The sequence below is a fragment of the Camponotus floridanus genome, unplaced genomic scaffold (assembly GCF_003227725.1).
Source record: "Camponotus floridanus strain SB8 unplaced genomic scaffold, Cflo_v7.5 scaffold48, whole genome shotgun sequence".
In the NCBI taxonomy this organism is placed as follows: Eukaryota; Metazoa; Arthropoda; class Insecta; order Hymenoptera; family Formicidae; genus Camponotus; species Camponotus floridanus.
This window is the reverse complement of record NW_020229636.1, coordinates 1,103,510-1,129,580: the sequence shown is the minus strand read 5'-3', so window position 1 is coordinate 1,129,580 and position 26,071 is coordinate 1,103,510. Positions and strand designations below refer to the sequence as shown.

The following is a 26,071-nucleotide window of genomic DNA, read 5'->3' as shown; positions in this document are numbered from 1 at the left end:
ATCATTAAATATTATTTTTTAAATATTTAAATATTATTTTAAATTATTCAGCATTAGATATAAAAATTGTTAATAAAATCGAAACATGACAACACCAGACGAGATCTTTGTTACAGAAATTTATTTAAAAGTAAGATTTAAATTTCCGAAAATTTTCATTATCAATACAATATTTTTACGAATATTGTCTTGCATGTGTTACAATCAATTGTGAACACATTTGCGCTCCATTTCTCTAACGCACATATATTTTGAGTATAAATCCAATCTATGATAAATATAAATGACCAATATTTTTGAATTATTATTAACGTATTACATAGAGATTACTATTATACAAGTGTTAGAAATATAATCAATGATTGTGATTTATAATCAAAAGATATGTACATATATATTCCTCCTTTTTTCATTTTTTATACATTCATTTTTTATTTTCAGATGGGATTATGAGTTTTTCATCACGAAAATGAATGGAATCATCAATGGAGCTCCATTTTAGCGCAAAGAGTACCCTGTCGCGCGTTCATTTATATATATATATATGCATCCCGACACCCATCAAATATATTAACCACGATGCTTCAACTCTGTACCGAGCTCCTTTGAGCCTCTCGCTCCTCGTTTCAACGACGTAAAAGTGACAAAACGCCACGATTACCGGGCAGCTATCTCGCGGGAGCGAGTCGCTGGATAGCTGATGACACGACCGGGACCTCTTTGGAATTAAGTACCATAGTGAGAGCCGTTTTTCAACCTGACCGTAGAGCCCGCGCTTTAATATCCGCCTTTTCCCTCCATGTAGATGCGGAGAATTCCATCTGTGGAACCAGTTTATTGTGGAAAAGCCGCATTCTTTAACCCATAGGATGAATGCAGATAAATAACGAAACTTTTGTCATTTAACAAGAAATAAATTTCACTGTAAAAAAATTTCAGTTTGCGTCCAAGTTTTATATAAACACATGATAGAGATTGAAAAGATTTTAATTTGACATTTTGTAAAAAACAAATTAAATTCAGATAATTTATATAATAAATATTTGCATGCAGATATGCTTTTAAACGAGCATGCATTATATAAAAGTAAAAAAATAACATTTTATTCCTTTAACTTTATATATTTCGTAAAATGATGTAAAATAATTAATTGACAATTTATTCAAACACTGTAGCTTTTAACATAAATATACGCTCGCAGTTATTGAATTGGATACACGTACACAGAAAAAAAAAGTGTCAAATCAAAACTAACGCGTTCATTGTTTCGTATATATGAATTTATAACCTTCTTAGAAGAATTTAATTTTAAATTTTAATATTATAATCTTATTTTAATATTGCAATTATCATCTCAAGAATACATAATTATTTAATTCTACTTTAAGAAAATTATAATCTTTGATTTAAAAATGTTATTTTCTATTTCACACTGTTTCTTTTCCATTCAAGAAAATTAAACTTTAAATCATAAGAATATATTTTTCTCGATTCAACTATATAAAATGGCTTCGTTCAAGTAAGCAATTATATTTTTCTTTACTTAACGCAACATAATCTCGTTTCAAGATTTCCACGTTAAAACTAAATATATTTTCAAAACAAGAAAACGTCCTTTTTTCCTGTATAAATCGCATCCGAATCGCATTCTCCGCGAATTATGATGAAACGTTTCCCCCTAAAGATGTCCGACTACATTCGAGAGGATCGAGGCGTAACACCGGTGTGATTTCGCCGATAACGATAACCCATATCCGAGATTACTCCGCGCAATTACTTAACGCCTTAAGACCCGGGGAGGCGACGTCGTCGTCCTTGCCGTTTGCATATAAAGCAGGCGGTACGCACCTCTTCTTCCTTCTTCAGAGCAAGATTGCCCGGCGACCTACGTGTTACGTGCCGCGGCATTCCCCCTTCGACTTACACGGCCTGAGAACTCGATTAAAAGCGACTTAAAGCACGACTTACGCCGTGAAAGCCGACCGTACCTCGAGATTATCTCCCGCGCGAGATATCCGTGTCTCTCTCGCGCGCGTCACCGGACAAAGGGGGTGATTATTATCGCGATATCGGAGTCGCGGAAGGAAACGGAGTAGCCAGATAAGCTACCGCGATTCAAGGCGGATTCTCCTCCGAGATCTAGAATATACATACGTTCTCGTCGGCTTTATTCATTACCGCTGTTCGATTGAATTGATTCCACTTATAGGATCACGAAGCGAAGATCAACCGATATCTCGAGGTATTCGCGACGTTATCTGAATTTACAACAAGAAAATCCGGGCGGAAAGAGAAACCCAGGAATATATAGAATTATAAAAATCTGAAAACCAGTGTACGGTATAAAAATGTGTAAATTTATCTCCCTCAAGATTCGCTTAACGTAAGCCCACGTTACGATCGACAGTAAACGTTCTCCGTCGCGCGAACGAGATAAATGTGCGGGAAAGATGTAGCCGCGCGATCCATTCTCGAGAAGTTCGGGACAGCGGTGCGGATGAAGTACCGTAGAAACTTAGCGGACAATAACCGCGTCTAGGCCGGATACGGACCCGTCCGATAATGGAAATTTATGTCGTCCGCGCGCTCGAGGAACACGAAGACCTCTCGGAGGATCCAGGGACGCGATCGTGAAATTCAATAGCGAGCGAGAGATCTAATCGTCATGGACGAAAAACACGCCGTTGTGTCGTTGTCACTCGCGATTCGCCCGTGAAATGTCGCGACCGTGATGATAACGGTAATAAAACCACGCCGAGATATCGATTGTTCCGCGTCGCTTATTACACCAGGGCCAGTGCCATAAATTCCCGTTTTGAAGCGAGAAAGCTATTCTAGTTTTACTGCAAATTTCAAGTTTCTTCTCGTTGCGAAATTGTTCCAACGAATCCCATTATTATTTATCTTTGACTTTATATTTATTTATTTTTTAATTTCTAATTCTTTTTATTATTAAATCTTCTTGTTTAATTAATTAATTAAATGTATATACGCCCATATTTAATTATATATAATATTAAATATATATTAAATATATATTAAATACATATTAAATATATATTAAAATATTATAGAGAGAGCACAAGGACAAATTTATGATAAATTTCATGTTTCATAGATTTATCTTGTAATAAATTATTATATTCTATAATTTATTTTAGAAACATAAAAAACAAAAAAATTATACAATATATATAGTGTTTAAATGACTTGAACAGAACAATATATAATGACGTTACATCTTTTATTTTAGCGATTCCCATTGTTAAGTCAAGAAACTGTCAAGAAACAAATGTTATCGGATGATTCCGAATAACGACTTCTCGTAAAAGCAAGAATCGTGTCTACGAATTTTAAACGAGAAAGATGTCTTCACTCGCGTAAGGTCTCAAGTTATTTACCAAGTGTGCGAGACTACATCTTCGGTACAATAATGCACCATCTCGACGGACGCGGACGTTTATCCCGAAACGCCGGACGTTTATCCCGAAACGCCGGAGGTTAAGGATAAAGAGATATACGCGGAAAGACGGACCAGACGGTCCTCCTAGCGAAGGAAGGCGAAAAGAGACGCGGACCAAGTATTTTAATATGACACAATCCTCTTACTCTACGTTCTATAAAAAGTTTAATATACCCGGTGCTGTCCTGCGGTCTCGTTCCCATAGGACGTCGAGAGAAGGGGTGCGGAGGAGAGACAGTACTTAAAACCTCGGAAACTTTTGGAGAACGGCAATAAGCCATCTCGATGATCCGCCATCCTCCCTCCAGCCCCCTCCTCTCTGTATAAGCTCCCCTATAAATCTTCATTACGGTATGCCAAGAAAACGCGATAGAGGCGGATCGGATAAAGTCAACGGAGCTCGCCTGATGATAGATCGACGAATTTGAGGAAGGCGAGGAACCGTTCCACGTCGCGTGATAGAAGATGGAATTTGGCGGCGGTATAGCGGCGGATCGAAACGTCGAGACGGAAAGCAGGGCAACGTCTCGCTACTTCGGCACAAAGCCGTCGCGAACGAGATTTTTCAACGAGAAGCTGCCTCTCGGTAAAGTGGCGAAAACGCGCCACGTTCTCCACGCATGATGTCTTTTCTTCGCGCTACCTTTCGCCTCGTATCAATTTGAAATCTGTCGGTAGCAACGCGCGAATAATCGGAATATGAGATTTTTATTTTTTCAGATTTACTCTTAAATATGCACTGGAATGTACATTAAAATCGCCAGAATTATTATTAATTTTATAAATTAAAAAAAATGTATAACAATAAATTTGTTATCAATTTATATTTTTATCTAAATTCCGTATAGCCTTCCACACAGAGAAAAATATCATTCTAGCCAAGAAAAGCGATTACTCAGTTTATTTTTCTTTTTTTTAAGTAATAGTTTTCTTCAATAAAGAATATATTCTTGATAATAAGCTTAAAATATATACGCTTAAAATATATACTCATCACAAGTGTTAGAAAATCTCATTATCATGTACTCAAAAGAAGAATTTATTTTCTCTTCAAGAATATTGTAAAGTTGTATCAAAGAAAAATCAAACTTGCTTTACGTCAACTCTTGTAGTAAGCAAACCAAATTTTTGTTTTAATTTAATATTCTTGATTAAAATACAGAATATATTCAATTAAATTTAATGCTTGTGGTAAACTTATGATATATTTGCGGATACACAGAAAAAAAAGAAGTCAAATCAAAACTTAAACTAACGCGTTCATTGTTTCGTATATACGCAACAATTTCTAATCTTCTTAGAAGAATTTAATAATTTTAAATTTCAACAATATTATCGTCTTATTTTAATATTGTAATTGTCACCTCAAGAATATATAATTATTTAATTCTACTTTAAGAAAATTATAATCTTTGATTTAAAAATGTTATTTTCTATCAAACATTGTTTCTTTTTCATTCAAAAAAATTAAATCTTAAATCGTGAGAATATATTTTTCTCGATTGAGCTATATAAAATGGCTTCATTCAAGTAAGCAATTATATTTTTCTTAAATTAACGCGACATAATCTCATTTCAACATTTCCATGTTAAAACTAAATATTTTCAAAATAAGAATGTCCTTTTTTTCTGTGTATACAAGCTTATGATATACTTAAAATAAATAATATTTACTTGATTTACAGTATACATTTTTCTCTGTGCAGCCTTTTATAACGATTAATGGAAAAGGGCGAGGGAGAGACCAATTTCTGGATACAATTATTCATTTCTGGATTACTAGCGAGCACGCGAGACGAAAATTGAATACCTATCCAGGAGTCGCCCGATGCGCGTGATGCTATCCGCTCGGACTTTATTTAGGAGAGGCTGCAGCCGTCCGGGAGAGAATTCGGTACGTCGCGTGTGTGGTCGGCGGTCCCGGAGAGAGCCACCGAAATCCCAAGACAATCCTTCTACTCGTCTAGTCGCGGACGTGATGCTTCTTTCCACTCAATTCGGGACAGCTCGCTCGTACAAGGGTACAACACGCCGAGAATCCAAAACGAGGAGAAGAAAGCGATTTACCTGCCCTCTCCTCCAACTCCTTTACGAGGAACAAAAAAATCCGATTTTTCGTATATCCTACATGACAAACCCCGAAAACGGTCACCGATCGCACACGCATTTCCCTGGGTACTAATTTGAAGGAAATCTTTACGATTCTTCATTCGAGAGAAGGTTTATCGATTTTGTAGAATTTATCGTATAAAGAATTATATTTATTTAATTCCGCTCAATGACGTTTCGTTTTATACCATGCCAGATTATTTTCTCTTCCTTATATTTTATGACAAATTTTAATATTTGTAATATGTAAATCGAGAAATCTCGATTTACCTGCCCTCTCCTCCAGCTCCTTTACGAGGAACAAAAAAATCCGATTTTTCGTATATCCTACATGACAAACCCCGAAAACGGTCACCGATCGCACACGCATTTCCCTGGGTACTAATTTGAAGGAAATCTTTACGATTCTTCATTCGAGAGAAGGTTTATCGATTTTGTAGAATTTATCGTATAAAGAATTATATTTATTTAATTCCGCTCAATGACGTTTCGTTTTATACCATGCCAGATTATTTTCTCTTCCTTATATTTTATGACAAATTTTAATATTTGTAATATGTAAATCGAGAAATCTCTTACGCCAATATTTAACGACATCTCCGATAAGCGACGAGATATTCGTCGTCCTTTTGCACGATTTATGCCGACTCGTGTGTGTACGTGGTAGTCTATCTTCCATCAAACGCCGTCGTACATCAAGGGACATGACCCTCCCGTTCGTCGTTTTCCATTTCTCTCACACGCGCGGGCGACCGTCGCTGATGAGCTGGGGAAGATTAGCTTCGGTCTCTGTTTGGGGAGCTGATTAGCCGGCGGCCCTTTGACGCGGAGCCCGGTCGTAACTCTTGCAAATGACGATTCTCACTGACGGCTCTCGCTGTTTTTTATAAGACGCGCACGTGGCACGTGAGCACTGCGGAAACGCGAGCGCTCTTTACGGATGATCAGATAGCAAGATTAGAGTGTAGGCGACCGAGAAGCCTCCTCTTCGCAACATCCGTGCATGTAAATTTTAATGAGCCCTGCATTAGACGGAATTAGCTTTTTGTATCTTATCAAAGAATCTTTGAAAGGTAATGCTCAGGAAGTAATGAGAAGAATTGTTTTACGGTTAATTATGCCTCTTATTCCCGTTGTATTCGTTATCTTTGAGGAAAATAATTGCATTGCTTGTCAACATTTTATTTACGAATATCAGAGAATCATTCAAGTATCATTTCTATAAATCACACGAGACTAGACAATTTTGTTCAAATTCATCGGTTCTTTATAAAAAATTCTAACTGTAGAAGAAATTAGTTAGACAGAAAAAAAATAAGTGTCACATCAAAACTTATATTAACGCGTTCATTGTTTCGTATATACGCAACAATTTATAATCATCTTAGAAGAATTTAATAATTTTAAATTCCAACAATATTATAGTCTTATTATAATATTGCAATTGTTACCTCAAGAATATATAATAATTTAATTCTACTTTAAGAAAATATTTTATCTTTCATTAAAAAATGTTATTTTCTATCTAACATTGTTTCTTTTCTATTCAAGAAAATTAAATCTTAAATGATAAGAATATATTTTTCTCGACTGAACTATATAAAATGGCTTCATTCAAGTAAGCAATTATTTAAGTAATTATATTTTTCTTTAATTAATGCGATATAATCTCATTTCAACATTTCCATGTTAAAACTAAATATATTTTCAAAAGAAGAATGTCCTTTCTTTCTATGTATTTTTTTTCCACCGAGAGATCGCAGGGAAACTAATTCTAAAAAATAACTATTTCACATGATTTTAAAGTTTTTGTGCATAATTGTGTACATAGGCTCTGAATGGGTTAATTAAAAATATCGAAAGGATTACAAATGTCTTCCTCTGCCCCAAATGTTTATCCGTTATCGACAACTCATCGGCGGGAGACTTCTCGAGAGCATCGTCCGTGATGGAGGAAGGATAGGTGCGAATTTTCTCGGGGCTTTCCCCTCGGTCGAACACCGTAAACGGAGGCCATCAGCCAGACAGCGTCTCGGGTCTGGGAGCTCATACATCAACTTAATGCGCGGTTGACGTCTCGCAGTCGCGCGCCACAACACTCCCCCGATACAAGCCGGTAACAAACCGAGACAGAGACCAGCCGCACAATGGCTTCCGGTATTCCGCAGAGGAGGACGACATCGTTGGAGTGCAAGAGAGGAACGTCATCGTGTTGCCCCACCGCGAATACGAGTATAGGTACGCGCGTGTACTTGGATGTGGTGGTGGATGCACCGAGGTATGTCCCCGGAGGACCAACGCGCGGTAATCGAGAGGTGTAGGGGAGACGAAGGGAAGGGAACATTGTGCTCTAATCACGCTATTGTCTGCCCGATGATAGCGACAGTCCTTGGCGTCGAGAGCGACAAGGATGACGAGAATCGTCGTTAGTCGGCGCGAAAGACGAGGACATCGTCGTCGTCGTCGTCGAGCGGTGACGATTAACGTTGGCTGTCTGATTTTCGCGTGGACGGAGCGTTTACCTACAAAGGGTTAAAATTGCTGGGAGGGCTGCCCCTTGATTAACAGCATGCGTCACGCCGTGAAATCGTTGTCGACGACAGCAATGAAGAATAGAGAAATGGTTTTGCATGTATAAATTCGAATGTGGAAATTCTTGTTCACAAAGAACATAATTAATAATAGGAAAAACGTATACATATATGTATATGTTCTTTTTTTATGCCAATTAAATCTATGCAATACTTAATGTAATCTTTAATTATATAGTAAAATGTCGCAAATTTTTTTATAAGACACTAGAAAAGAATTACAATCAATCTCAAATGGTTTTGCATGTATAAATTCGAATGTGGAAATTCTTGTTCACAAAAAAAATAATTAATAATAGAAAAACGTATACATATATGTATATGTTCTTTTTCTATGCCAATTAAATCGCAATCTATGCAATACTTAATGTAATCTTTAATTATATAGTAAAATATCACAAATTTTTTTATAAGACACTAGAAAAGAATTACAATCAATCTCAAATGGTTTTGCATGTATAAATTCGAATGTGGAAATTCTTGTTCACAAAAAAAATAATTAATAATAGAAAAACGTATACATATATGTATATGTTCTTTTTCTATGCCAATTAAATCGCAATCTATGCAATACTTAATGTAATCTTTAATTATATAGTAAAATGTCGCAAATTTTTTTATAAGACACTAGAAACGAATTACAATCAATCTCAAATGGTTTTGCATGTATAAATTCGAATGTGGAAATTCTTGTTCACAAAGAAAATAATTAATAATAGAAAAACATATATGTATACGTTCTTTTTTTATGCCAAATTAATAAATTGCAATCTATGCAATACTTAATGTAATCTTTAATTATAGTAAAATGTCGCAAATTTTTTTATAAGACAATAGAAAAGAATTACAATCGATCTCTCTTCTTTTACTTCACTTAAAGTTTAAATAAAGAAATGGTTAGAAAAGTTTGAGAAATAAAATATATACAATGTATGCGTCTTGTTCACGCGCGGCGCTGTTTTATTTCGCTCTTTCAAAGCTGATACCGATTGTCCCTGTAGACATCGGAGGTTCGTAGCGTATAAAACTCAGTGTTAAAATGATAGATCATAACGCTCGAGGAGATCCGAATAAAGAGAAGACGAGCGCGCGGAAAGAAATCGTTATTTCTCTTTCCGCAAGATTGCGTAACGATACAGGGAGAAAAGATCTGTGCGAGTCAGCCTCGTGTAAAACGCGATAGGACGCCCGCGTCTCCCCTCGCCGAGTTTACTTAAAATGCGCGCGTGTCGAGAAAGAAGATCTGTCGTAAAATACACCTTTTCTCTGGCCTCCTTCTCCCCTTCCTCCTCTTCCTCTTGCCGGTTTCCTGTCCCTTGCCACACCCCTCGATTACGATCGTCGCGTGCGTCGAAAACGCACAAAGCGCGTGGGTGGTGTCGTAAGCGTGTTGAAACGAGAGGGAGACGAGAGATCTTAAGTCGGGCCACCGCGTCGAAGAGCTTTAGGTTTCGTCGTTGCCCTCGGCAAAGCTCTCACCCTCTGCCTTGGCTCGAGCCGAGTTCAAAGACTGTGTTTCAGCACCTCTTTCTCTCTTTCTGGAAGATACCTCATCATAATCCAGTATATTTCGCCGTTTCAAAGGTTTCAAAGGTTACGACGACTCTACCCCTTCTCGTCGCGCGCACCATTTTGCCAACTTTCATTTTCTTCACCTGCCGCAACGAGACGAGACGCCACGATATAGATAAAGCGATTTATCATGTTACAGACGCAAGAAACTGCGTCAGGTTGAAAGAGGCTGGAGAGGGGGAGAGAGAGAGAGAGAGAGAAAGAGGATACTATAGCTATTCGTATAAAGTTAATATAATGGCGTAGACGCGGCAACTATTAATCTTTTATCGCGACGGACACGTGGGCTCGAAATCAATTTCGTGCGAGAATTAATTATGAGAGTGTATACGGTCAGGTCGTTCGTTCACTTTCCTCAGAAGTCAGAGTCGAGTTCGCTAAAATTTTTCATTTGCTTTCGTAGCTACCGTACCTTTTTTGCTTTCATTTTTGCATTATATTCATGATTAGAAAGAAATACGAAGTGACTTGGATTGATTGACTCGGAGTAATCACCTCGAAATTTATCCCATTTCATTTTAACGCGATCGTTATTGCACACGATAAAGATTTTCTCGAACTGAGAAAAACAACGCATTATATACGAATGCGGAAACTGTTATTATCGACCTTCCATTCGCGCACTTCCGGGTTTAAAACGATAAAACCATAGAGAACGCGATCTTTCGGTAGGATGCCATTTCTTCTTCGAGTGTAAAATGGGTTATGAGTATCACAGGCGATCCCATGGCACTAGGGTGTTAAGTCCCCGGCGAAAGAATCCGGAGGAAGGAGAGAGAGCGAGGAAGCGAGGGAGAGGGAGAGCGAGGCCGCCGGGTCGTCTGGCGATGTCGCCGGGGTGTCTACCCCGGTGGTGGATCATCGGGGAAAGTTGGCGAGCGCAGAGTCAAGGCCGCAGCGCTGCAAGCGCCACCACCGCCGTCGCCGATGCTGCAGTCACCTCTCGTCTCCTCCCCCCCCCTACGCGTCGCACGACCGTCGACCACCCCCCGAGGAAAACCACCCCCGCGTCCCGGTATAGAGATCAGCCTGGCCCTGGTAAAGCTGGAAGGGGTAGGCCGTGTCTGTGCTGCAGCGTCGGTCGATAGAAATGTCTGCGCGCATGCGCAACCGAACGCTCGTCAGCTGCGCCATTGATTCCCACCCACCCCTTTCCACCCCCAACCACCCACACCTCACCCGACAGACTTAAAGAGAAGAGGATCGTATAAAGATCGCTAATTTGTGTAACGCTGTCTGAGAAGTGCCTTGGTCAAAGAAGATCCCGCGGAAAGGCAAGCAGGGGAGGTAAGGATGAAAAGAAATGCACCGATTAAAGGTTCGTCGACTGGGTTTCCGAGACTTTCGAAGATGGGCGAAAGAATGACCAAGTCGTCTGCCATAAAAAAAAGTTTTAGGCTCGGGAAATTTCCTCGAGGATCAAGAGCATGGAGAGCCAAGGGGGAGAGAGGGAGAGACAATTTTGATAAAGATATTATTCTCTTTCTCTCTCTCGTCCGAGACTTGTATTATTGAAGTTTATGACGCTATATGAATATTAATCCGGAATAAGGAAGCAAGTTTAATTCAAATTTATGTTACATGCGAATTTTAAGCAGGATCAACGTTTATAAACTTTGGACTTTCGGGGGTAGTCTCTAGAGAAATTTTACGATTACCAAAGACGCAAGTGTACCATAAAGTTGGATCGGATGGTATATCTGGAGAGGAAAAGGAGAGAGAGAACGATAAAGAGGAGGAATTAAAAGTGCTAATTGATCGTCTATCAACTGACTTCCTCCAAGGACGAGTGAAGAAAGTGATAAAGCCACTTCCGGTCTTTCAGTTACTTCCGCGAGAGCCAGCTGCACTGGCTTTAACAGGGATCGCCACGCCCGGAAACGGCGTAATGTCAAACGGAACACGCGCTAAAAAGAAAGAAGAAAGTACGGTCGACAATTGGTAAATTGGATTCGGGATCCGAAGAGAGAAATCGAGCAGATTTAACACAGAGGCGAGGAGAACCTTGCGAGAAAAGTAAATCTTTGTACGGCACGCGTCGATTTAAGGGTTCGAATGAAGGGCCGCCAGGCATTAAGGGAAAGACGAGTGATACCGGATGCGGTCGATGATTTCATGACCATTGCCGGGTACGACGCGGTATTGATCCTCGCTTGCAAACATTCCCGCCCCCGTCGCGCGCCGCAGTTCCTCCTCTTTCATGTAGCTGCGGAACCCGAACCTTCCGAATTCCTATTGCATAGCGCCGTCTTTTTCCGTCCCTCGCTTTTGAATCCTTACGGTTGCTGACCATGGGGGAAGAAAAGAGAGATTTTATTCGGAGATTCGTATCCCACGAACAAGGATGCAACTCTGTTCTCTCTGGGTTTGTCGAGATGAGAAAAAAAATAACGCTTTTTTCACCGATGACTGAGAAGAAGTATTGAATACTCGTACATCGTATTGTTTTACGAAAAATAAATCAAAGCCGCTTTTCTCGGTAACTCTCGATGTTTAACGAGTCTACGTGTTCTTGAGAACGATGAATACGAAAGTTATCTCAAAGTTGTGCTCAGAATGTCTGATGCCGTTTGGAATGAATGACGGACGTGCGAAAGATGCGTCCGGGAGAAGAGCGACGCGAAACAAACTCGGTGAACTTAAGCTAACGAGCGAGTCACTCACTCGGAGCGGTACCTTTCTCCGCATTTATCCTTCGCGGCAGTCACTTCACACTTGTTGTCAGGCTTCTCGGAAGCAGCGTTGCGTATAGCGGCGAATAAACGACCATCTATTTTACCTTAGAGTCCAAAAGTTCTCGAGGAGAGAGATACGTTCGCTCAAACTTCTCACGAAACTTCTGATTCTGACGTAGCAAGAATATACTAGTCGTAAACGCTAAAAGCATCTCTCGGAGAATGAAAACAGCTGTTGACGTCAATGCTATCAAACTGCTTCGCGAAATTATAACGGTAATAAATTTTTAATATCGCACGATATTGAAGCAAAATAAAATTAATGAAAAGAAACAATGTTCCATTGAATTTTATATTGCAATTCGCAAGTATTGTTACATAGTGCACATTTGCATACTCTCTAAAAGTGAATCGGTGAAAATATCACTAATTTAAACAAAATAAGATTTTGATGATAAGATTAATTGATGATAAGATTAAAATAAGATTTCACTGAGAATCAGTATTTTACTGAGTTTCAATGGAAACGCTTATTTTTTTGTTATTTTATCTTATTGATTACGATCGGTTAAAATAAAATTCACTATAAAACCAGTAATCGTTAGTTCGTTTACCGCTACAATCGCTGTCTCTCTCGTATTTAGTCATAAGAATTATACAAAGTTTGGAAAGAGCGACAGATAAAATTAGAAGTATTACTTTGATTTAATTTCCGATACAATCTCAATCAGAGAGGCTTCAGGTATTAAATCGATCTTATGAGTCGGACAGATAAATGTCTAGTGGCTTAATGAAAATTATTCGTTCGTTATCTTTTTAAAATAAGTTCAATATGCATGTAATATAAATCGAATAAATTTTGTAATATAATATTTAATAAATATAAATAAAATGTTTAATTTTATATGAAATAGATAGATGAATTGTAGTTTAATATTACTGACAATAACGAAAGAAATATTACTAATATTGAGAAATATTACTGATTGAAACAGTCAAAATTATTAACTTTCGATTCTTTCAATAAGATATCACTGATTTACAGTGCTCTACTTGTAACTGCTGTAATCAGGGACCATTTACTATTTTTCAGTGATAATACACTGATTCACTTTTAGAGAGTACAATTGCATTTCTCTTTCGTTGCAACTTTATCACTTTGTGATTATCGCTATTGATATAAATTACCGATCACGACGCGATGTGACAATCGCATTTCCACCGCTGTATCAATGGCAACGGAATAGCAGTCCGGGGACGAAGCCACGGTTTTGACATTCCGCTGCCGTCCCGGGCCATCAACCTGCCAGGGATTGCGGCTAATGTCGTTGATATTCAGGACTCAAAGTGCGAGGGTCGCGTTAATGTCACGGGAGAGGGTTCGGTGTCCAAGAGGACTATGCGGTATCCATCCGGACGTCTCGGTCTACCGAGGGACGAGGGAAAGCGCCGGGGATTGCCCGGGACCGGCCTGGTTCGAGCCCGTGCGAACCGCAACGGATAACCGAAAGGGTTACCGTACGGACGTTCGCTGGACATTGTTCCACGACAGATCGAGCCGTCGTTCCAGACATTCGCACTTACCTACGTACGACAAAAAAAGAAGAGGCTCTCGCCTGCCGCCGCAGATTCACCTCGCTTTCAGCCCCCCCCCTCTCAAGATGGAACGAGACTGATATCTCGTCGTTAAACGGAGCGAGAGGAGGCACGACGAAGAGAGATTTGGTCGTACTAAAGTTCGCACGAGTGCCTGCCCCTTTTTTTGCGATTCTCAAGCAGCCGATGTAATCTATCGAGGAATGTGTGGAAACTACGTGAGAAATATATGTGAAAAGAAAATGAGCGTTCTGGTTGTGGATGAAACGTTCTTTTTATTGCACGGTCTTTTCAGGATTATGGAAGAAATTGGACGAAACGGTTATGGCCTCTTAGGACCGTACTTCCGATTATCTTCTGCGCAGGAAAGAGAGAAGAAGAAAATGTATCGTTAATTATATTTCCCTAATAACTTTAGGAACTCAATTAAAAGTTATTCTATGAGCGCTTGCAGTATGAAAAAAAAAATGGTTAATTTAAATCTGAAAAATTTGCTACACAAAATATACAGCCGTGGAGAAAAAGTTCTCTCGACTTAAATTTTAGAACTAGTTTCCCAATCTCCGATCGCGGAATCATAGATAACAGTAGAATATGATTGTACGAGAAAAATTCGTTCGATATTAAAATTGCCATTGGCAATCATAAATTTGGCTGATCCTGGCTGATTCCAATATCGAACATTGCCATCGCGTCATCCGCCCGCTTGCTCGCAACCACCCTCCCCCCCAAACCCAGCCACCACCCCTTGCCCTTGACATTCAACGCTACGGACGATTACGAGACCGAACTTTCATCCCTTGTAACGACATCGTCTAAAGTTTAAATTGCACCCTTGCTAAAGCGCATCATCGTATCGGGAGCTTAAAAATATTTTCTGTTTCGCCGCATGATGAATATTTACTATTTAAAATTATATATCTTTAAATAAATTAAATTAAAAAACTGAATATCCAATTAATGTTAAAATTCAATTAAATCATTTACATATAAATTAAATTACGTATAAAAAGTTAATATTTGAATAAAATCCTTTCAATCCTGCTATTTCGTAAATTAAAAGTATCAAGGTACATGAAAATGAAGTAAATAAAAAATATAAGTTATATTGGGCAATAAAAATTTTTCTATTGTGTGAAAAAAAACCAACAAATAATATTTAAAAATTCTCTCACTATCCCAAAGTTCAATAAATTCAATAATTCATGAATCTCCGAATATCTTCGATAGATTAAAAAGCGGTTCTACTATTCAGGGTTTACCGAGGGGCAAATCTAAAATTTCTCTCGCGCGTACATTTCGGTAGAATAGCCACGGTATTTTACCAACGGGAAATATCTATGTCTAAATGTACGAGTCGCGCGAGTATGCGATGCACATACCTGGAACATCGTGCTTCCTACCCTCCAACTATCTGTGGCACTTTAGCCAGGAGGATTGGGCTGTCTCTATCTTGGTGACTTTAATAGGATGCCATTCTCTGGTCCGGACAATGCGCAATACCATCCGGCAAACTTCCAGGTCCGCTATCGTCATCGCAAACACCCCACCGTGTAAATGTAATGAAAATTCGGTAGTAATCTTCCCGCTGCGCGCTTAATACATAATTACACGTAAGTTGCAAAACCATCACGCTGATTTCAAACCGTAAAACATAAAATATAATACTCTTTTAATACTCTTTTTTTTAGAGAAATTTATAATTATGTATGCAAAGCTGTTATTTTGAGAAGTAATAAGATAAAGAATTGATTGGCATTTCAAATGTATTCGATAATATTACGATAGACTGTAATGGTAAATGATGGTATTAGTGCTGTGAGATAAATGTCTAATACCGGCACGTGTATGTACGGTTAAAGTTTCTCACAATTATCCACTAACAATTAACGACTTTGGCCTTTTCTCTCGATTTCCCGGGAACGCACCTTACGCCCCGAATCGCACGGGTTACAGTCGCAGTTATAGCGAGTTGCGCAGTTAAATGCTAAGTCCGATGATCTACAGCGACTTTTACGACGCTCGAAGTTGAAGCTAAAAATCTTTCCAAGTCACGTAAATCGCCAGGCGAATAATCGCGGCGCGGGGACTCGATATCTCGCATACCAAGTATAATTGTTCAACGATATTTCATCAGAGAGAGTGTCGAGTTTTTTTTCCCTCTCTCTCTCCCTCTCTCTTGCGCAATAATAGATTCGCGGCTCCGTTCGCGAGCAATTTTCATCGACGATTCTAAGTTTCGCATTTCGCAGTTTCCCGCGCGATTGCGTACAGGTGCACTTGGACACCGGGAGCGTCTAATCTATCCAATCGATGTCGAAGTTGGGGGCCGCTCACGCAAAATCGAAAGGTCGAGACGTGCTTCCGCTGCGTGCGCCTTCATCTCGTGGGAACGTTCGTCGAAATTATTTTCCCTCGCGGACAGTGCGTGTGCTTGAAAGGGAAAGTCGCATCCCGGCCGAACGTTATATTGACCTCCCGCAGGCAAATTTCGGCGTTCGCACCCATAAGCGTTCCTTTCCCCGACCGGCCCCCTATCACCCTCGGTAATAGCATAATAAATCTACGAACTTTTCGCGGTATTCCCCTCGCAACCGCAGCCGATGCTTCGAGGTCGTTTCACGCGAGCGACCTCGCACCGGGCCAGCCCCCGACACGTTAGGGCATTTCGGGGACACTATTTCACTAGGAGAATTTATATCTTAATTACCGGTACCGCTCTCCGCTATCAAAGATACTTCGGCCTTTAATCAGTTACGCCCAACGGAAGTGTGAACTTTCTGCATCAATCATCCCGCTGCTACCGCTTATCAGCTGTTAAACCTTCCGCGTAATATTAATCTAACGAAGGATGCAAGGAGTAAATGGGATAAGTAGTTTTCGACTATTATTATTAGTGACGCATCGCGTCTATTAATGCGATACTTGCGATATGTCGAGGGAAATTTTTGACGCGAATAAATTTGAAAAATTTCGGCAATATCCCGCGCTGGAGGTTTGCACGAAGCACGCAGACAGATCGATCCATTGTGCGCAAGAAGCAAATCACCGCGCGTAACGCCTCGTATTCCAACTATTTCTCTATCAGGGTCTCCCCTTGCTCGGTCCCCCTGTGGGAGACAGCTGGGGAAAAAAGCCAACGCGCACAGATCTTCGCTTGAACAAAGACGAAGTGAATGGAGAAGAAATTGGGGAGAAGAGGGGAAAATGTGCTATCAGATATACACGCATACATGTACGTAATAAAGAATGTCCATCGTAATATGTTTCTGTTCATATCTCTTCTCTTACTTCTACTTCTGTATTAATTACTCGAAAATAATAATATCGACATAAAAAAATTTGCAAACATCAAGAAACTGTACAGAAATTATAATTTGCACAGGATTATAAAATTTTATGCGTAAAATTAGTATTGTAATTTTAAGAAATTAACAGGGATGCGAACAATTTATAAGATATGTTTTGATTTTTAATTATTTAAAGCCAAACGAACAAATATGTAATTAATTTTACATAAAAATATCCAGTATTTTATGCATTTTATATGTTATATAAATATACGCGTGTTTATTTTATTTTATTTATTACATTTTAATTAATTAGTTATTACTTATTATTTTATTTACTACATTTTAATTTAATTTATTAGTTATTAGTTATTAATTTTAATTAATTAATTATTACATTTTAATTTATTTATTATATTTTAATTGATGAAGCGTCTATTGATATTGATTATTTGACTGGTTCAACTTTTGAAGATTGTTTTAAAAGTGCGCAACTTATTTTGACTTAATTATCTTATTTTCACGCGGTTTCTTATCTTCGCATCTCTTTATCTCTTTAGAGCGGACCCATAATTCCGGCATTTCGTTTCACTGCGGATAAAGAAGCATCCAGCAGCTCGGCAGGGTTGAGAGATTTTCTCGCGATATTGCAGCGGCAACGCTTCGCGAATTTTAATATCTTTCGCACTCCTGGGGCTCGAACATCGCGCGGTCGATGCGACGATTCGAGCAAAATTAGAGTCCGCGTATTCCATCTCAAACGAGATTACAGAATCTTCGCCCTAAAATCCTTACAAACATAGACAAACGTATGGAGAAAATACCGGTCCTAAGCAATTCTCGGGAAGGGAAAACACGCGAGAAGCGTTTCTCGTTTAAGGAGAGGACAAAAACCGGTCGTCGGACTTAGGGTCGACTTCGGGAAACCCGTAAAAGGCAGGAGAAGCGCGTCTCGCCGCGACTCGTAAGCGCGTTTCGCGACCGGGAACGGAAGCGGCCATCGCCATTACTTTTCGCCCACGAACAGACGTGTCCGGAACGACGTCGACGTTTCTCCCTATCCTTTCCGTCGAGCTTATATGCGGCTTCGCCTTTTTACTCTTAGGTGACGCGTCAGGCCAGGCGAGGAGGCGACCGCAGGAGAGGGAGAAGAATGACATTTGTCTCGCCGATTATGACGTGCTCGTTTCTTTCCTTCTTTCTTTCTTTCCTCTCAACGTCAGTCTTCCCCATCTCCTCCCCTTTCCACCGCGAGAATGCTTGACCGTTCATTGTTTCAGTCACGACGAGGGCGCTTTGTTTCGCGAAACTACGATTTGTCAGAACGCGATGCACGACAGGAAGTGGGTTCCCAAAATATACGGCTGACCGCGACAATGAAAAAGATTATACTTTCTAAGGGAATGTGTTCGATATATCTTACGCGATAATGTAATTTGTACATAATTGTTGATTATTTTCTATCGATTACTTTTTAATATCAAAAAATATTCTATTCATTAAAATCGATTGTATGATTACAAATAAGCACAGCAAAAAATAATAACGCTTTTTCGAACAGCCTACAATTATTTGAGCTTGGAATAACACGCCTGACAATTGCTTTAATTTCCGTGACTCTTCAGCTTAATGAGCATGAGAAGGAAGAAGGAATCGTTCCTCACATTATCATTCATAATCCTGTTCGTCAAAGAGGTCATCGGTTATTCGTCTCTGTAATGATGATGAAGATGAGGAGAAAGCACGCATCTGCCATTTCAAATCTCTTATTTCCTCTCTTCGTCATTATTAAAAAAAAAGGATTATATCCACGAGAAAGTGACTATTGCGGACATGAAAAAAATTCGCAATCTCTTTAAATGGCTTTTATATTTTGATAGATGATACTTATATAATGCTTATTCACCTTCTCTTATAATCTATTTATAAATTTAATACGGAAGTGAACATGTGTGAGAGATACAAAAGTTTCTTATTTTGTTAATTTTCTTCTATTTTTTAAATCCAATACGGGGAGAAAAAAAATGATCATTTTATACATCTATTATTCAATTGTTCGATCGTGTGAATAAAACATGCACCAACCGTCTGGTCGACGGTGCTCTTTTTTTCGCCCTCGAAAAAATTGTCCGTGGATATATCAAGTTCACGGACAAAAATACTAGTGTGCGCGTGACGTGGGGCGAGAAGCAGAGCTATCTTGCATCGATCCGATTGAGGTAGGTCGAGCTCTCAAGGGAACCACGACTCTTATCCCAGTTCAGGGATAAATTCAAGGACAGTCCAGCTGTCTACGACTAAAAGTCCGCATTGACGGGAGTCGCGAACTCGCATTATCGAGTAACGAAAGATAAAGGCATTTTTTCAAACTATTAATAATTATGTCGGAATAAGATAAATGTTTTAAATCAACAATGATAAGCCAGATAAATATCGCGTGAGTAATTGAACCGGAAATTGAACTCACACAGATCTTTCATTTGCCGAGCAAAAGCTTAAATGGTGACGTTTCATTAATATTTTAAATTCCGGGAAAGAAATTATCTAAAAATTATTTTTCAAAAATATTTCATTATTTCGCATCGTGTTTTGACTCTTATTAATCGTAATAAGTACTTTAACATAAAGATTAATAGTTTAACGTAATCAAAATCTAATATATTCTATTCAATTTGAAGACAACAAAAAAAAAACGATAGGAAACATCAAATCAATGTCATTAAATTAATAATTTATATAATTATTTTGCGTTGAAGCATTCATTTTCTTGTCCTCTCTCTCTCTCCTTTTCTTAGTCTCGCAAATATCAGCACGTTGAATTGCACACGAGTTGCGCAACAGGAAGACGAACGTTTAAGCTAATGACCTTTAATGCAAACCTCCATTGTGTGCGGAGAGTGTCAAGCCTGTAATAAGAGTTAACGCACAAAATGCGTTCAGCAAATAAAAAAAAGAGAAATTATAGAGAAAGACTAAGAGAATAGAGTATTGAAATGAAAAATACGCAAACACGTAGTTTCTTACAAATAACTTTCTTCCAATTTAACATAAATATAAAGAACAATATTCTTTTACATTCTAATATTTTCTTATCGATAAATTTTAATTGGATAATTGTATTATCACATATAATTCAACGAAAATAAACGAATACAAAAGCGATTTCAACTTTAAAAAATGTTCAAACTTGCAACGATGAGAACCATCTTTTCTCGTTCTTTTCAAAATCTAATCAAAGTTTAGTAAAGGCTAATGAGATGTGCGAATACTTTTCGTGGCTACTACTTTCTCGTTTACGTAATGAAATTAGTACGACCCGACTTGAAACATCGTTCGAAACTCAAGCCACCAAAACTTCCGTCCTCCGCGTTTCGTACTGCTTCTGAATTTAATCAACGCTACTAGCAAGGAGCAGGAAGATTACGTTACTTGGAGAACTACCTTAGAATGACGTGATTGTTCTCGTACCGGCTTGACCAGGAGATTCAATGGGTTTCACATTACAGCGAAACGCGGCAGAGAAACTTAGTAGTAAGTCTAATCAATAGTTAACATCATATTTTATATTAAACCTACAAGATGAGTTTTAAAATTAATATTGTACGAGGATAATAAAAATAAAAAAAACGAGATATGAGTTAAAATTAACAATTAAAGTTTATGATAGAAATAAATATAAATAAATAATATAAATAAATATATATAAATAAATATAAATAAATAAATAAAATTTTTCTCATGCGAGAAAAATATTTTAATCTCACGGAAAAATCGTCACTGATATTCATATATACTGTATAAATTTTCCACGCGATATAAAGAGAGAATAAATATATTTTCATCGTTAAATATCTATCACTTAAAGTGAATCCTAAATTATTGTCTCGAAAATAGCGGGAAGTACCAGGATGAATAACAGGATGACACATGGTACGTAATAAATCCACGGACGTTTTCTATTAGCTCGTGATCGGAACCGGCCGTCGTACATCAGCGTCAAAGCTCATTGGGAATCAATGTCCGTCGAATCGACGAGCGAGACGACGCGACGCGACGCAGGGAGACTCGCGAAATACGAGAGGATGCTAAAGAAAGGAAAGCCTCGCTTTTCATCTCTTCCAGGACGACTGAATTACGAGAAAAGCTTTTCGACGTCGTTCTTACGAACGGTCCTTTTAATTAATCTCTGCCCCCTCGAACACGAGTATCATTCAGAGTTCTAGCGCCACTCAGCGTAGACCAACGAGGGTTCTCCGTGCAATCCTCGAGAAAATTACGCGGTCCACCATCCTTTGCGAGGCGGATCGCTCTCGTCTATGACATGGGTCTGTCAGTTTTTATAGTCCTCTTTCGCTTTCTTTGTTTCACGGATTCGTGTGAATGACATAAATATAAATAAAAGGAGAAACGTATTGAGAGAAAGAGAGTGATGTAAAAGAGATGTTTTATATTATATTATTATACAACATTTTTTAAAAGCTCTTTCACTGTCAATTAATTCAATTCGACCAAATATTAATATTCTATAGACTGGACAAATCCATCCAAATTTATATAAAGTATCTTTGCATTACATAATTTTAAGAAAAAAAATTAAATAGCAACCCGAAAGAACGCTCGACATCGTTTCGCATGTCCTTGTCAGGAAAAAACATAATTTGTGAACGTTTGCTAACGGAACAATCCCTTATCACAGTCGGCTAGGTCGAGATAATAAGACCAACACAATGTATTCAGCGACGAAATATAACGCTTGATATAAGCGGTGACTCTGGCGAGACATTTGATTCACGTTCAAAACTTATTTCGGAAAAAAAATCCTTTATTTAAAATAACAATTGTATTTCTAAAAAGGTAAAGCGCGTGAGTTTTCTCTTTCCAATTATTTTAAATTTATTATTAATTAATTTTATTTAATTATATATTATTTTATTATTGTATATATATTAATTTAATTATATTATTATTATTGCATATATTTGCATTATTATCTTTTAATCCCTCTATTTTATTTGTGCAAGGAACAAAGGTGAAAGAAACGGAGTATTGTGTACTTGACATTTTGCCCGTTCAGTATTTTCTGCAAGCTGGCGCTGCTGACATTCGATGCATTTATCTTCGTCACATTGCGCTCAAGAAACAATATTTATCGAGTCGCGAGAGATAAAGAACCGCAGTTCGCATACGGCGGGCTCTACAATAATAAACTATCGCGTCAATGTAACGCTTAGCGCATCAAGTATTCGACGAAATGATAATATTCGGGTCGTTCAACCGCATCACATTTGGAAGGGGAGAGACTCAAGCTACGTAAAAATAAACTATCGTCCGATATTTACATCGAAACAGTGATGATTCAATTATATAAGTTGCAAAACCAAAAAAAAAAAAAAAGACAATAGATACGAATTTATGACGCGATATTACTTTCGATTTTCTAAACGTCAGTCGCCAAAAAATGCATTGCAAAAGCAATTACACGTCGTACTTTAATTACGTTATATTAGAATTACGATTATATTAAGCTACAAGATAAGATTATATTAAGCTACAAACATCATAAAATAATACATTAATCTAAAAATGTTGGTCGTTTTCGTTCCAAGCCAAGAGAGATAAAACACAGCGCGACGAGACGAAGCATAAAACGCGAATGCAAGCCACTCCTAGTTTCAGTGTCTATATAAGCCACGTGTCGAGTTACTGTTGCTGCATCGTGGCACGCCACTTTCCCATTTTCCTCCTGTCCGATTTATCGTCGGACGCAGCCGCGAGGTTGTTCACACGAAACACACGATAGTTCGTCACGATTTGCACACACGTACGATAATTAAAAAGAAAATTATTCTACGTATCTTCGCGGATCTCTTGCTGCTCTTTGTAAGCACTATTGCTGCAGAATTCGCAACTAAAGTGGAGCGATAAAAATTGCGAAAGGATTCGCGAGACGACGATGGAGCGCAGGGAACATTCTGCTTTTCCCTCACGATGGGTCTTAACGGAGGAGTTATCGCCATGACTTCCATTTCACGGCGACAATCCCCGGTCTTAAGTGACTCCGGGGATTGTCGGCGGTGCGCATCGGTATTCAGCGCGCAAAAGGCAAACCTTGCATTTTGCAATTCGCATCGCGCGACGCAGAAAGGGGTAATCCACCCTCGATGCGAGAGGGTCGCACACCGGATGGGCGGAGGGGGGGGAGAAGGGAACGATAGCTGCGGGGACGCGGTTGCCATGGGAGGATTCGCTGGGTGTGTTTCGAGGGTTTCCAACAGAGGGTTTACGACGGTGCCCTGTGGTTCCTCCAGGTCCCTCCTCTCCCCGTCCTTTCCGTGCGTAGCCATCTCTTTGCTACTGTAAAACCCGATGCGTGCACACATGTCCATCGCGTGAGAGAGAGAAAGAGAAAGAGGGAGATCGATCTCCCTCGAGTTACCTAACGGCTCTCGTTGGGTTTAGTCGGCCGGCGAGGCTGAGAGAACCGGTATTATTGAAAAACTGGAACCAGCAACCAGCGGCCGCTACCTTCGTGTGTCGATTCGTAGACGGAATAACGCTCGAGAATGGCCACGGAAAATCTCGTTGCGCGATAAAAGAATGCAAAACCGTGACGTAAAAAAGGATACGCACCCTGCATTTATTTCCCTAATGTCACGACATAAAAGCGAGAACGTATCGGGAAACGTTCTCGTTCTCCAGTTGACGATTTATTTGACAGATATTTTCATGATATCGACGATAGCAAAGTACCTTCAAAATTATTTTTCGATAATAACGTAGTATTATATATTCGTATATTTAGGCAGAATTTCCGCGAGGGATGCCATGTGTTAATGTCGTTTTCTGCGACGGAGTTCTCGCCGCGGGCTATAAACGTCACGTCGAACTGTAATAAAGCGCACCGTCGGTAGAGCCGAAAAAAAAAAAAAAATGATCGAGGGAAGGGTACACGTGCTTTCTAATAAAATAGCCAGGATGGATTTTACGAACGCGTCGTAACGAGCGGCGCCGCGCGTAAAGTCGCGGGAAAAATTATTGCTCTTATTTCCGCCATATGTCGATAATAACAGTAACGATAACAAATAATAGCGTAACAGATGTAGCGATCGGATTAGCAACGTCGCACGAGGAACGCATCGTTCCCCAAGTTTCGACGGCGTTAATTAGTCGCGTCGTTAACTTATAAACTTTGACGATTGCTCGCCGACCAAGTCCCGACGAAAATACAACTCGGGTGATTCTATCGAGACAAGTTGAAACCCAGCGCGAGAGAGCACGTACCCTAATTCGGAGGGGAACAGCCAGCTGGCTGCTTTACCAGTCATCCTTTCTTTCTTCGTTCCCGCAAACAAGCGCCGAAATGGCAGGCAATTTGAAGGTCGAGGTCAGATCGTAGGTCAAAGTTTGTTAAGTATTATGGAACGGGAGAGATGGGGCGTACACATCGCTTATAGATCCCCCGTCCACCTCAAAAGAGCTATTTTTTCTGCTTCGTAAAATAGATCCAAGATAAACGTAGAATTTTACAGACGCGAAATGTTAAAAGCTCGCCCTTTCGTCAACAAATCGATATTATAATATATTGAAACTGATTATCTTTCATAATTCATTTACTGTATAATATTCTACGCAAGGTTAAAACGCATCTGCATAATGCATTAAACTCGTTCATAATGCATGTTTGGTAGAAGTTTCGCTTACGCATTTGTATATTTGCAATATTTTGTGTCATTGATTGAAATTTTTACGCGGTTTAATTAAATTTAATTAAATAAACATAAATATAAGTATATATATTTTTATATTTATTCAATTAAATTATACACTCTTTATTCTATATTGATATAACATATCAATAGAGATATATTATACATAAAGATAAAGTCAATTATTCTTTTTTAATTATACAATTTACAAGTAAACTAATAATACATAATTTAGATTACACTATTTAACGAAATTAAACCGACGGTTTAAATTAACCACGGAATATCTCGAATTTTATGATGCTTTTTTGCAATTCTAGTAATCTGCAATACAAAAAGGCGGATAAAGAAGGTCGATTAACCAGGATTAGCACCAGTCGACTTACTAGTATAACCGAGTTTACGAGTCGCATCGACAATCCGGGTTAACTAATCCCGGATTAACGATGCCCTCCATCTCTCTCTGGATTATACCGCTACTTGCAACAATAAAACAGTTAATCGGCCAGTTAATAGATAATAAGTCAGTTGAATCACAGAGTTAACCGCTAACCGACGTCGGTGCAAGCGGACTTTGCACACCCACAGAGTAACACGGGTCAAGGGAAAAGTCGTATAAATGAGTAAAAGTATTCTTATATCTTTAATGCCGATACGGATGTGAATGTACGTGCGCACGTATGTAGATACGCACGTGCGTGCGTGCGCAAAGAGACACATGCACGCTACCCGGTTTACCCAGGTATTGATTTCCCCTCGTATTTAGGGTAGGACGACAGTGTTACAGGACGGGATGCGAAAGGATTCGCCGGGGGCGTAGCTTATGCCTGATTTACGCATGTGGAAAGGACGGTCTCTCGGTCGAGATTAATTTAACGAGCTCCTACGACGCGATTAAAGCTGGTGGTCACCAATATTGGTTTAATCCTCCATCTATCAAGCTAGTTTTTACCTTATTACGTACGCATGTAGCATATGTAAATCCGTTTGATTAAATATGCCAGGTTATTGCACAATGTAGCTATCATATAATAAAATGAAATAATAATTTGTTTCTTTCGTAATTTTG

The 26,071-nt window shown here is 38.9% G+C and overlaps 1 protein-coding gene across 2 annotated transcripts in view; it reads right to left on the bottom strand.

The window, feature by feature from the left end:
* Positions 1-26,071, bottom strand: part of LOC105258730 (headcase protein) — a 146,264-nt gene that overhangs the window by 93,426 nt on the left and 26,767 nt on the right. The window lies entirely within an intron of this gene.